The sequence below is a fragment of the Pantherophis guttatus genome, chromosome 8 (assembly GCF_059756535.1).
Source record: "Pantherophis guttatus breed Tessera chromosome 8, ASM5975653v1, whole genome shotgun sequence".
Taxonomy (NCBI): domain Eukaryota; kingdom Metazoa; phylum Chordata; class Lepidosauria; order Squamata; family Colubridae; genus Pantherophis; species Pantherophis guttatus.
The window spans coordinates 56795528-56810389 of NC_142070.1; the positions used below are offsets into that span (position 1 = coordinate 56795528).

Below are 14862 nucleotides of genomic sequence, written 5' to 3' on the forward strand. Positions count from 1 at the left end.
AAAGATGCATCAAAAAACTAATATGTTCTCCTCTCCTTACATAGGTCTACAAATAGTTATAAATTTTCCCATCTATATTTAACAAAAATTCTATATTCCATAAGTAGCTTTCCCTGATGTAGAAATCAATTTGCCTAATATTGAATCAAGCCAACATCTGTTCACAAGATATATGTAAAAAAAAATACAACAACAACAGTCAAAACCCCAAAATAAAGTTAATCTTCAAATCCTTCTGTTGACCATCTATTATTGTATTTAATCTATAGAACCATGCATGGCTTCCAGTCTCTTATAAACTTGTCTAATCTATTGTCTCTAGTCAAACCAGTTAATTTTGCCGTCTCTGCTAATTTAGTCAATTTTAAAATCCTCTCTTTGACAGTAAATATTCCCCTTTCCTTCCAATGCTTAACATAAACAAGGCTCGCAGTGGTCACCATGTAAAGAAATAGTGTCCCAAACTGTTTTTCTATTAGTTTGTCCATGATACCTAGAAGAAAGGCTTCAGGTTTCATTAATATTTCTGTTTTAAACATTTCTGCATTGTCATTATTATATTTATCCAATATGATTTAGTATACTTACATGATTACTACATATGATAAAATGTACCTGGATTTTGGTTGCATTTCCAACACTTGTTGGAAATCCCTCGATACACTTTTGTCAGTCTATGTGGAGTCAAATACCAGCGGTACATAATTATATCAAAGTTTTCTTTTGAAGTGTAATTCAAAGTAAATGTTAAGCCATTGGTCCATCTATTGGTTGGTGTAGCATTATGTTGTAACCAAATATTTCTGTTCTTTTTACCATATAAACATTTAACATATTCATCTTCCAGATGCAACTTAAGTAACATTTTAGATTCTCACTTTAATCCTTGTGATGTTTAATATTGGCTGTTTTTTAGGACCAGTTATTTTCAGTCATGTATTCATGAGGTCATCCTGAAAAAATAAAGTGTCTCACACTTCTAGCATTTTTATTTATAAAACAATTTTGAAGGGAAAAATAATTTAAAATCTCATTAAACTGGATTGTGATTATGTACTTGTTAAAATAGAAGAAACAATCATTTTTTGCTTGTTTCTGGTTTTTCCCACTTTGAAATACTTTACCATAAAATTACTGCTTACAGATAGGGTTAGGGTAGTTAAATCTCATTTAACTACAGAGTTAAAGTTTCCTGAGAACTTTACTTTCCATGAAAGACAAAGGTACCCCCCCTCCCCCAAAAAGTCACTTGAATGCAGCCAATTTTCTGTCTTTTCACTTAGAACTTTGTCTTTTGATAAGGGATTCTTTTTTTAAATATCTAACATCTAAAGCTGGGTTTTCAAAAAGTTTGAAACCCCAGTTCTAGCCTACATGTTCCTATAGTGTCCTTTCCAGAGGTGGGTTTCAGCAGGTTCTGACCAGTTCTGGAGAACCAGTAGCGGAAAGTTTGAGTAGTTCGGAGAACTGGTAAATACCATCTCTGACTGGCCCTGCCCCCATCTATTCTCTGCCTCCCAAATCCCAGATGATTGGGAGGAAATGGGGTTTTTGCAGTTACCTTCCCCTGTAGTGGGGAGGGAATGGAGATTTTACTGTATCCTTCCCCTGCCACGCCCACCAAGCCACTTCCACCAAGCCATGCTATGCCCACCAAGCCACACCCACAGAACCAGTAGTGGATCCACACCAGTAGGAATGTATTAGGGGTTGTTCTCTGCATCATGTTACTGGAAGAATTTAGCTGGTGTGCCAGGGATAAACCCAGACAAATATAGGAGGCCTGCGAGCTCTGTTTTCGCTAGCAGAGGGCTAGCAAAACATAACAAAAGGAGATGTCAGCGTTCCAAATTAGGCTTTCTTCCAGCGCTGACATAACAAGTTGAAGCAGAAAGAGCGGAAGCTTGATTTATTGCTGAGATGAACTTTTACCTAGTTTTGTATATACAGATAGGGTTTCCTGGGAGACGAGGGTGGGGGCTGCATTCCTGTGAAAAGAACGTGCCGGGATGTAGAGATGGATCTGTATGATGGCCAATGGGACGTGGGGGCTGGAGAGCGGAAGAGGAGGGGGTTGGAAGGAGGGGCCAGTTTGGCTGCAATTTTGAGTCAGAAATGTCGGATTCTGCTATGCTTAAAAATAAAATGTTTCATTAGACAGCTTGCGCTTGAGAATGAAGTTTATTCAAGATAGCACCGAAACCTGACAGGAGAAATGTTTCCCCTTCTGCATTCAAGCATCCAAAAAGGGACAGGAAAAGAGAAAGGAAAAGAGGAAAGACAAAGAAAAAGAAGGAAAGAGGAAGGGAGAAAGGAAGGAAAAAGAAGGAAAGAGGGGAAGGAGAAAGAAATGAAGAGGAAAGGAAGGAAGGAAGGAAGGTCCTGCCTTAGCACTTGGCCACCAGCAGTCTGCTGTCCTTTCACTATCCCCTTGTCCCCTCCTCTTGACCTCTCCTGGTGGACTCCCATCCTATCGCTGAGGATGCTTTATTTAACGATTAACCAGTGGAGCTGCTTGTCTCCAGAAGTTCTGGGTGCTTGATCACTGGAGGTTTTTAAGAAAAGACTGGACAGCCATTTCTCTGAAATGGTATATGTTGCCCTCCAAAGTCCCTTCTAAGTGTTTTTCTGTTATTCTGACACCTTTCCCAGACCCTCCACTCAGATCCAAAATGTGGCTTGATAGTTGATCAGAGCTCCTCTGTTTTTTATGTGCAACAGTTTAGGATCAGAGCTAAATTAGTTGCTTTTCTATTAATACATAATCCTTAAAAGGGCTCTCCTGTAGGGACCCTGCATAGTCTAATTCAGAGGTTCCCAACCTTTCTGGCACTAGGGACTGGTTTCATGGAAGACAAGTTTACCATGGACCTGTGTGTGTGTGAGAGAGAGTGAGTGAGAGTGAGAGAGAGAGAGAGGAAGGGAGGGAGGGAGGGAGGAGGAAAACAAGTATACAGTTTGGGAAAGAGGCACAAGCAGAAGTGGTAAATTAAATAGTGGGTGGGCCACGCATGGAGTAAAATAAGTGTGGAATTGTTATTTAAGGCCTGCCACTAGATGATTTTGCTCCAGTCCAGATGAAAATCAGAATAAACACATAGGGAAGACTTCACTAGAAAGGGCTTTCTTTTGCTCCAGGAGAAAATCAGAATAAAGAAGTGGAAAAGGCTTCACAGGAAGAGGCTTTTTTGTTCTGCTCTGGAAGAAAAATAGAAGACACAGAGAAATCTTCCCTGGAAGATGCTCTCTGCTTTTGCTCCAGAGGAAGCAAAAGGCAGTTTCTTTTGAGGCAGTTTCTCAATTCAGGCAAGGTGGTTTGCAGCTTTGCAAAATTTTTAAAGAGGTGATAATTGTTCTTGGCTGAACGTGGAGACATCTCATTAAAGTTATATTCCTTTCCCTGCTTGGGGGGTGGGGAGGAAAAAAGTGGCAAAAAGTATCTGTTTATTATTCTATCTGAGGGCAAATGAGACTAAGACTCATTTGCTGTTTCTTAGCACAGCTCAGGTGGCAATCGCCCTGCTGTATGAATCAGTTGAGCTAATAAACAATAGAATATAGGAGAGGTGAGAGGAGGGGGAGGGCAGGTGGGCGGGGCCAATCAAAATTTTCCAAACCAGTTCTCTGAACCAGTCAAAATTTTCCCTACCCAGATGCCAGAACCGGTCCGATCTAGTAGCATTTCACCCCTGGACTTTACCCTTAAGTATCTACCTGGGGGGAAAAACTTCTTAGCAGATGCCCTATCAAGAAAACTGCAATACAACAGCACAAAGCCTGAAGTAATCAGAGCAATCCTTCAAGATAATCAAGTTTCCCTACCAGAGTGGATAGACTATCGAATCTCTCCATAGCCAACTCCATCTCAGCTAGCCATCATGAGAGGATGGCCTGGAGAGAGCACCTTCTGAGTTTTGTTGAAATGGCACGAGACTTCTTCCACTGTCGTGAGAGGACAGTGGAGCCCAGTTTTTTCATGTCTTGAGTTGCTGCCTCTCCATGCCCTAGGACGATTAGACTATTCTATGGAACCTCAGCCAGATGATATTTCACCCTTTCCCGGTTCTTGATGCACTCGGCCGCCGAACTCCTTGCGCTGCGAGACTCCCCCCTCTCGCAGGTCTGGCCCTCCACGTTATCGAAGGCCTACCTTGATGACGGATTTTGGAATCCCGAGAGATGGCATGCAGCGAAGAGGGGGTTGAGGGGTTTTTTATTTAAATTTTTAAAGAAAATTTTAAGGGGACCCAGGAGGAAGGGAGGGGGCTGTGAAAGTGGACCTGGGGAGGTCCAGATAGCTACTGAACGGGGCGATAGGCTGATTGGCTGCAGCAGAGGGGTCAGGAAAGAAAATTTATCCGGGGAGCAGGGGGATAACAAGAAGGGCAATGCAATTGAAATAATGAGTGGGAGGGGCAGGTATGACGGGCGCAGGGGACCATATCATGTGTCGGGGGTGCGCATACGCTGCTTACGAGCAATTGCGCACTCCGGTCCCCAATGCGCGACTCGTGGCCTGGATTGTGCAGAGTCTCAGGCCCAGGGTCCATGGCTGATGTTGTGTAATGCCAGGTCGGTTGTTAATAAAGCCCCCCTCATCTGTGATCTTATATTGGAGGGGTGTGTGGACCTGGCAGGTATTACGGAGACCTGGTTGGGCCAAGAGGGGGGGTCCCCCTCATTGAAATGTGCCCACCAGGTTTCCGTGCATTTCATCAGCCAAGGGCCCAGGGGAGGGGTGGGGGAGTGGCGGTGATTATTAGGGAGAGTCTTTGTCCGAGGGAGACCACTGTTCCTCAGATAGCCGGATGTGAGTCCCTCTTTGTGAAGTGGGGCCGTGGGGTGCAGATGGGTTTGCTGACTGCGTACCTGGCTCCCTGCCACGTGGCAGCGACCCTACCCGAGCTACTTGACGTCATTGCCGGGGTGGCGGTGGATACCCCCAGACTTATTGTCATGGGGGATTTCAACATTCCATCCCCGGGTGAGGCGTCAGAGGTGGTTCGGGAGTTCATGGCTTCCATGATGGCCATGGACCTGACCCAGTTAGTTCAAGGCCTCACTCACATAGGAGGACACACTCTGGACTTGATTTTCATCTCTGGTCAGTGGTTGAATGATCTTGGTAGAGGGGACTTAGACATTAAACCCTTGTCATGGACAGATCATTCGCTCCTTCACTTGGACTTTCCTACCACTTCCCCCTGCCGCAGGGAGACGGAACCGACCAAATGGTTCCGTCCCAGGTGCCTGATGGATCCCGAAAGGTTCCTGACGGAGCTTGGGCCATTTCCTGAGACACACGACTCGACTGAAGAGCTGGTGGCCGCCTGGGAGAGTGCGGCCGCCGGAGCTTTGGATCGTGTCGTGCCTTTGCGGCCTCTGACCCGATGCTGATCTCAATTGGCTCCTTGGTTCTCTGAGGAGCTGAGAGAGATGAAGCGTCGGAAAAGACGCCTAGAGAGCATTTGGAGGACTAGTCATTCGGATTCCGACCGGACACAGGTGAGGTTTTATATCAAGACCTACCTAGTGGCGATAAAAGCGGCGAAATCTAACCATTTTTCCGCTCTTATCGCATCTGCAGAGAACCGCCCAGCCGCCCTGTTTAGGGTGACCCACTCCCTTCTTCGGGGGGGAATGCGGGAGGATCCCTTGCAGGGTCGAGCTGAGGATTTTGTGCAATTCCTGCACGATAAAGTTGCTCGGATTTGGGAAGGCTTGGACTCCGACTGGGTGAGTCCGGGGGAGGAGACGAGGGTAGGTCTTGAGAATATTACCTGGGAGGAGTTTGATCCTGTGACTCCCGAGGATGTGGACAGGGTTCTGGGTAGGATTAGTGCCGCCACATGTTTATTGGACCCATGTCCCTCCTGGTTGGTACTGGCCTCCCGGGAGGTTACACGAGGCTGGCTCCAGGGGATTATAAATGCTTCTCTGAGTGAGGGTGCCTTTCCCGCTGCCTTGAAAGAGACGGTGGTGAGGCCCCTCCTCAAGAAGCCTTCCCTGGACCCGGCTGAATTAGCTAACTACCGTCCGGTCTCCAACCTTCGTTTTGTGGTGAAGGTTGTTGAGAGTGTGGTGGCACGACAACTGCCCAGGCACCTGGATGACCCGTACCAGTCGGGCTTCAGGCAGGGGTACAGCACAGAAACGGCATTGGTCGCGTTGGTGGATGATCTCTGGAGGGCTCGGGACAGGGGTTGCTCCTCTGTCCTCATCCTATTAGATCTCTCAGCGGCTTTTGATACCATCGACCATGGTATCATGCTGCAGCGGTTGAGAGGATTAGGAATAGGGGGCACCGTTCTGCAGTGGTTCTCCTCCTTCCTCTCCAGCCGCTCACAGTTCGTGTTGGCAGGGGGGCAGAGGTCGACCTCAAGGCATCTCGCATGGGGAGTGCCACAGGGGTCGGTCCTCTCGCCTCTTCTGTTCAACATTTATGTGAAGCCGCTGGGTGAGATCATCCGTGGTTTTGGGGTGAAGTGTCATCTGTACGCTGATGATACTCAGCTGTACATTTCCACCCCAGACCACCCCAACAATGCCCTTGATGTGATGTCTCGCTGCCTGGAGGCCCTGCGGGTCTGGATGGGGAGGAACAGGCTCAGACTCAACCCATCCAAGACCGAGTGGCTGTGGCTGCCGGCGTCCCGATATAGTCAGCAGGTGCCATCGCTGACTATTGGGGATGAATCTTTGCCCCCCACAGAGAGGGCTCGCAATCTGGGTGTCCTCCTGGACGCACAGTTGTCTTTAGAAGAGCATATGATGGCCGTGGCCAGGGGGGCCTTTTATCAGGTTCACCTGATCCGCCAGTTGCAGCCCTTTCTGGACCGGGACGCCTTGTGCACGGTCACTCATGCCCTTGTCACCTCCCGGCTGGACTATTGTAATGCTCTCTACATGGGGCTCCCCTTGAAGAGCACTCGGAGGCTCCAACTGGTCCAGAATGCGGCCACGCGGGTGGTTATGGGCGCAACTCATTGTGCCCGCGTGACATCCCTCCTGCGCGAGCTGCACTGGCTCCCAGTGGTCTTCCGGGTGCGATTCAAGGTGTTGGTTACCACCTTTAAAATGCTCCATGGCATAGGACCCGGGTACCTTCGAGACCATCTTCTGCCACCAATAGCCTCCCACCGACCAGTCCGTTCCCACAGAGAGGGTCTCCTCAGGGTGCCATCAGCCAAGTTATGTCGGCTGGCCACACCCAGGGGGGGGGCCTTCTCTGTGGGAGCCCCAGCCCTGTGGAATGAACTGCCCCCAGAAATACGTAAGATCTCCGACCTCCGGGTGTTTCGCTGCACACTGAAGACCCTGTTGTTCCGCCAGGCAGGGCTATCAACATAATAATTTTAAATTGGGGTATTTTAATTTTTGGGGTTTTAAATCGGCCAAATCTATTTAATTATTTTAATTTTTAATCATTGTTGTGTCCTGTGTTTTAAATTGGCTGTACACCGCCCTGAGTCCTTCAGGAGAAGGGCGGTATAGAAATAAAAAATTATTATTATTATTATTATTATTATTATTATTATTATTATTATTATTATTATTATTATTATGTAGCAGCTAAAGTAATCACTAGATCACAGACCAAACAAGTATGGACCACAGATAACACAACCACCCAAGCGTTTAAGCAAGCTTTAAGCAATGACGAGTGGTTCCTAAACCACAAAAACATCTGCCTCATCAAAGAGCATGGGTGGGAGGAAAATTATACGTGCCAGCCAGTCAAAGATTGGACCTTATGAAACGCTGCTATGACTCTAAACTGGCTGGTCACTTTGGATTTGTCAAAACATTGCACCTCATCAAAAGACAATTCTGGTGGCCATCACTGAAAAAGGACATCGAAAACTATGTGGCTAGCTGTCCTACTTGCGCTGCAGCAAAGAGATGGCAAGGGAAAAACCCCAGGATTCTTACAAACGGTAGCTGAACCCTCAGCACCCTGGAGAGAGGTCTCTATGGATTTTATAGTAGAATTGCCAGAGAGCACAGGGAACACTGTTAATTGTTTAGTTTAGTTTAGTTTAGTTTTATTAAATTTGTATACCGCCCTACTCCCGAAGGACTCAGGGCGGTGAACAGGCACAAGATAAAATACAGAAATACAAAAGTTAAAACAATTTAAAACCAAATTAAATAATATTGGCCCACGACAATTAAAATCCCAATAAATTTAAAACCAATTAAAATTTCAATTTAAAATTTTAAAAAGGGGAGAAAAATTAGGCCAGGCCAGCTTGCTGGAATAAGAGGGTCTTAAGAGCACAGCGGAAGGTGCGCAAATCCAGGATCCTCCATATCTCCGGGGGGAGCTCGTTCCAGATAGTGGGTGCCTCCACAGAGAAGGCCCTCCCCCTGGGGGCCGCCAGTCGACACTGCTTGGCTGACGGCACCCGGAGGAGACCCTCTCTATGAGAACGTACCGGCCAGTGGGAGACTATTAGTGACAGTAGGCGGTCCCATAAATAACCAGGTCCTAAGCCATGGAGCGCTTTAAAGGTGGTAACCAAAACCTTGAAGCGCACACGGAAGACCACCGGGAGCCAGTGCAGCTCGCGCAGGAGAGGTGTTAAACGGGAGCGCCATGTTGCTCCCATAACCACCCACGCGGCCGCACTCTGCGCCAGTTGGAGCCTCCACGTGCTCCTCAAGGGGAGCCCCATGTAGAGAGCATTACAATAGTCCAGGCGGGAGGTGTCGAGGGCATGAGTGACTGTGCGTAGGGAGTCCCGATCCAGAAAGGGACGCAACTGGTGGATCAGGCGAACCTGATGAAAAATCCTCCCGGTCACTTCCGGGTTGCTGTTTGTCACTGCCAGACGTTCCTTTGGGATCGTCAGCTTCCATCGCCTGTTAGAGCCGCCTTCACAACGGAATGGCGGCTCGAAAAAACTCCGTTTCCATGAGGAAACGGAGATAGAGCCGGCAGGGGTGGGTAGAACTCTCTGCGGAGTCCCAAAAGTTTTTCCTTTACTTTTGGGACGGAGCGGATGAGATGCCCCGTATCCCCAGCCGCCGCTCCGGGCTTTGGGAGACCTCTGCTGATGCAGAGCCAGGCGTCAAAAGCAAGCCTGCAAATTTAACAGACTACTCAAAGAAAATGTGAGCTGGACCTGTAATATTGAACCGCAAGTATTTTACTGATTTTTTAAAAAAAATTACTTAAGAGAGAGGAGGAAAAGAAAGAGGAAAAAAAAAGCCTTTTAAAATGGCGTTGGCTGGAGGAGAGGCTGAAAGGGAAAGTCCTTCCGTTTTCTATTACTACAATGTAGCAGAATAAATACCACTGGCTACATTTGTAGACAAAACTTCGCTCCTGTGTCTTTTTCTCTTTTTTTTCCCTGGGAGATCTGATATTGTTGTTGACTGGAAAGAAGTCTTTCTTGCTTTTTTTTTAACAAAGCCTGCCTGGGCGGAAACATGGCACTGAGACTCATAAAGTCAGATAAACAAGAAGGGGGGGATCCCCCCACCAACAACTTAAAGGAACAAGTCTTAATTCTTCAGTCTCAGAAACCTGATTTTAATATAATAGAATTTTTTATAGAGGAGATTGAAAGAAGGGAGGAGATTGTGAATCAGCAATTTGAAAAATTTAAGCAGGAAATTAAAGAATTGGTGAAATCTAAGTTTGATTTTTTGGAGAAAAAATTCTCAAAAGTGGTTAATGGTTTTACAGGATTTATGATACAGTTGGACACAAATACTAATGTACTAGAGTCTAAAATGGAAGAAATTCAAGATAAATTGGACAATAGAATTCAAAAAATTGAAAATGATTTGACAAACACTCAGGGTAATAGCTTAGAAGAAAAACCTAAAACGGATGCTGATCAAAAGTATGGTAATGCAGAAAATCTGCAACAGAAGATTGAAAAAGAGATTTTAATGGTACAATATAATTTCACAGAATATGCGATAAGATTAAGAGGTTTGCAGGAAAATAATAGAGATGATTTAAGGAAAATATCTTCTGAATTTCTAGCTGGGATTCTAAAGGTTCAACCTGATGAAGTGTTTTGTAGGATTGCCTAGAGATGTGGTGATTTATTTTACAGATAAGGAAATTAGGAATAATATCGTTCAAAATTCCTTCAATTCTAATTTGCAATTGTATGGAAGAAAGATTTGGATTTACAAGGAACTCCCACCTAAGATATTGATGGAAAGGAAGAAATTTGGTTTTCTGGTGAATGAGTTAAAAAAGAGAAATATCTCCTACAGGTGGGACGCCCCAGTTGGTATTATATTTAGATACCAAGGAGAAAGATATCAGCTAAATACTGTTGAAAGAGCGGAAGAATTTTATCAAAATAGGTTGAAAATGAACTTAACATCTCCAGGTATAATACAGGATAAGCAGAAGGAGCCGGAAATAAAGGTAAAATATCGAATTACAGAGACTGTACCAGATGAATTGCCTTTGGATTCATTGGATACCCCAGCTGGACTATCTACAAATTTGAGAGAAGAGGCATCTAATCTTAATGTGATGACTTATCAAGGCAAGGATAAACATGGAAACCAATTAGGGGATATACAAGGGATAAAAAAGAAATATGAGATACAAAAGCAAAACCAACAAGACCAATCTACAAAGCAGAATAAAAACCGACCAGATGATACACATTTTGTAGAAAGGGAACCAGGATGGAAACCAAACCCACAAAAAGAAAAGAAAAAAAGAAATAGGTGGCATAAAAATAGAAATTTCTAAATCAGGCAACAGTGAAGCCAGTGATTTTAAAATATGAACGATTATGTGTAAACACAGAAGAGGCGACGTATTGGTTAATATCATCCTGAGGTTTGTGGCAGATCTCTGCATGGCCGTAATCTGGGGACGTGAAACGAGCCTTAAACTGATGGATTTGAATTATCCATTTTGGAATTTCTTTTTGTGTTGATAAACATATTATATTATCTTGAATCACAAGGCAAGAGAATTATGCTGGGGCATGCAGAAGATCGGGTTGTTACCCACTACGATGATGGGAATTAATAATCCTGATGAAACCCACAATTATTACTATATGGAATATAATTATAATGTCACTCGGGTGGTTGTTTTTACTTTTATACATATAAGAAGATATTTACTACTGATGGGGGCAGATATGATTGAAGATCCTGAATAAACTGTTGCACCAGTAAGCTATGTTACCCGATTATGGATGTTGGTTCTATCAATCCAGTGGAAAGACCTCAAAGAAGATACTATATGGATTATAAATTTAAAGTCATTGTCTTTTCTTTTTTTTTTTATTTAGATATAATGGAAAATATAGACATATATTTTTAAGTAGTGTGGGCAGTGAATCAAAGATGTTAAGAAATGTTGTGTATGGCAATTTTGCATGATAGTGGGTGAATAAGCTAGTTAGTAGATTGATTAGTCTAAGAAAAGGGATTTTTAAGTGTTATATTTAGGGGAGTGGAGGAAATGGATAGAGTGGAATAAATGTTAAACTAGATTTTAAGGGGAAGGCCGCTTTGAAATGTTATAGTAATATATATAGAAGATTAAATGTTAAAGTAGGACTTATCGTATAGTTTTAAAGTGGAGAAGTTATTCTATAATGTCATAGTATAATGTCTTTTTTTTTTCCTTTCTTTTCTCTTTTTTGATATGTATGGATAAAGGGAGATGTTATAATATTAATAATATTTTTAGTAAGTAAACGTCAATATCTAGAGGAGGGAGTAAGTAATCTGTTATGAATTAGGTTTTTTTTTTGTTATGAAGAAGTCACAGGGGGGGATGGGTGGGGAGGGGGGGTTAGGGAGGGGGAGGGAGAGGGGAAAAAAAGGGGGAAAAATTTGTATTTCAAAACTTTTTCAATAAAAAAAAAAAAGAAAGAAAAATCCTCCCGGTCACGGCCGTCAGGTGCTCTTCTAAAGACAGCCGTGAATCCAGGAGGATGTCCAAGTTGCGAGCCCTCTCCGTGGGGGCCAGCGATTCGCCCCCAATAGTCAGCAATGGCGTCAACTGACTATATCGGGACGTCAGAAACCACAGCCACTCGGTCTTGGATGGGTTGAGCCTGAGCCTGTTCCTCCCCATCCAGATCCTCACAGCCTCCATACACCGGGACATCACTTCAAGGGCATCGTTGGGGTGGTCTGGGGTGGAGATGTACAACTGAATATCATCAGCGTACTGATGGAACTTCACCCCGAAACCATGGATGATCTCACCCAGCGGCTTTACATAAACGTTGAACAGAAGGGGCGAGAGGACCGACCCTTGTGGCACCCCACATACGAGGGGCCTCGGGGACGACCTCTGCCCCCTGCCAACACAGACTGCAACCGGTCAGAGAGAAAGGAGGAGAACCACCATAGAACAGTGCCCCCCACCCCTAACTCTTCCAGCCGGTGCAGCATGATACCATGGTCAATGATATCAAAAGCCGCCGAGAGATCTAATAGGACCAGGACAGAGGAGCAGCCCCTGTCCCGAGCCCTCCAGAGATCATCAACCAACGCGACCAATGCCGTTTCCGTGCTGTACCCAGGCCTGAAGCCCGACTGGAACGGATCCAGATACGTTGTTTCATCCAGGTACTGGGGGAGCTGTCGTGCAACCACACTCTCAACAACCTTCGCCACAAAATGAAGGTTGGAGACCGGACAATAATTAGCCAACACTGCTGGGTCCAGGGAAGGCTTCTTGAGGAGAGGCCTCACCACCGCCTCTTTCAAGGCGGCGGGGAAGTCACCCTCACCCAACGAAGCATTTATAATCCCCTGAAGCCAGCCTCGCGTCACCTCTTGGGAAGCCAGCACTAACCAGGAGGGGCATGGGTCCAATAAACAAGTGGTCGCGTTCAGTCTACCCAGAATCCTGTCCACGTCCTCAGGGGTCACAGGATCAAACTCATCCCAGATAACATTCTCAAGACCTGCCCCAGTCCCTCCCCCTGAGACTAACTAGTCGGAGTCCAAATCTTCCCGGATCTGAGTGATTTTGTCATGCAGATACTGAACAAAATCCTCGGCTCTACCCTCCAAGGGGTCCTCCTGCGCTTCCTGGTGGAGCAGGGAGCGGGTCACCCTAAACAGGGCAGCTGGGCAGTTATCTGATGACGCAATAAGAGCAGCAAAATAGCTACATTTCACTGCTTTTATCGCCACTAGGTAATTCCTAATATGAGATCTTACCAGTGTCCGGTCCGATTCTGAAAGACTGGCCCTCCAACTACTCTCTAGGCATCTTTTCCAGCGCTTCAACTCCCTTAGCTCCTCAGTAAGCCAAGGAGCAAAAATGAGATTGTCGCCGGGTCAGAGGCCGCAAAGGCACGACCCGGTCCAGAGCTCCAGCGGCCGCCCTATCCCAGGCGGCCACTAGGTCTCCAGCCGAGGTGTGTGCCAGAGCCTCAGGAAATGGCCCAAGCTCCATCTGGAACCTATCAGGTTCCATCAGGCGCCTGGGGCGGAACCATCTTACTGGCTCCGCCTCCCTGCAGCAGGGTGCAGCGGTTCAGAGGTCAAGACGAAGGAGAGAGTGATCGGACCATGACAAGGGCTCGGTAACTATATTCCCTATCTCAAGATCACTCAACCACTGTCCAGAGACAAAAACCAGATCCAGCACGTTTCCCCCCGTGTGGGTAGGGCCATGAATTAACTGGGTCAGGTCCATGGCTGTCATGGAAGCCATGAACTCCCGAGCCACCTCAGATGCCTCACCCATGGACGGCAAGTTGAAATCCCCCATGACCATAAGCCTAGGGGTCTCAACCGCCACCGCGGCAATGACGCCAAGTAGCTCGGACAGGGCTGCTGCCACACGGCAGGGAGCCAGGTACGTGATCAGCAAACCCATCTGAACCCCATGACCCCATTTCACAAGGAGGGATTCACAGCCGGCCATCTGAGGAACAGTGGCCTCCCTCGGTCTCAGACCTTCGTTAATAATAACTGCTACCCCCCCGCCCCTACCCTGCAACCTCGGCCGATGGAATGCGCGGAAGCCTGGTGGGCACATTTCAATGAGAGGGACCCCCCCTCTTGGCCCAACCAGGTTTCCGTAATACCTGCCAGGTCCGCTCCCCCCTCCTGAACAAGATCACAAATGAGGGGGGCTTTATTTACTACAGACCTGGCATTGCATAACGTCAGACGGAGGCCAGGGCCCTGAGGATCTGCGCCACCTGGAGAACGAGTGGAGCTTTGGGGGCCAGAGCGCGCCACCGCTCGAAGACAGAGGGCGCGCGCTCCCCTAACATGATATGGCCCCCTGCTCCCGCCATATCTACCCCTCCCACCCACAGTACTGATGGTAAAAACTTTATCTGGATGAACTTTAGCCCCCCCCCTCGACCCCGGGCCCCCCACCCCCCGTGCCGTGCTCCACAGCCATACCTGGCCCTCCCCTTAGTGGGTTATCCCCCATACCCACGGCCTTACTTCTGATCCAACCCTCCCCCCCGGAACCCCTTAAGACATTCACTAAAACTTTATATAAAAAACCCCTCAACCCCCTCTACGCGACATGCCACCTCTCTGGGTTCCAAAGCCCTTCATCGAGGTAGGCCTTCGATAACGTGGAAGGCCAGGCTTGCGAGAGGGGGGAGTCTCGCAAGGCAAAGAGTTCAGCCGGTGAATACATTCCTGCAAGTCCGCCTGGGGAAATGGAATAAGACTAAGGATTCAATGATGGTGCATTTAAAGGTCCAAGAGAGACAGTTCACCATTTTGGCACGGATCAAAACCGGGGCTCCACTGTCCTCTCACGGCAGTGGAGAGGAGTCTCAAGCCGATGCCTCGAAAAGCAATTACCAGGCCACCCTCTCACGGCGGCTGGTATCGACAGGTCTAATTCAGTGGCAATAACAGCAAGAT

General features: G+C 46.7%; 1 protein-coding gene across 4 annotated transcripts in view; it reads left to right on the plus strand.

Annotated features, from left to right (window-relative positions):
* RAB28 (RAB28, member RAS oncogene family) overlaps nt 1–14862 on the plus strand; it is a 402891-nt gene that overhangs the window by 333644 nt on the left and 54385 nt on the right. The window lies entirely within an intron of this gene.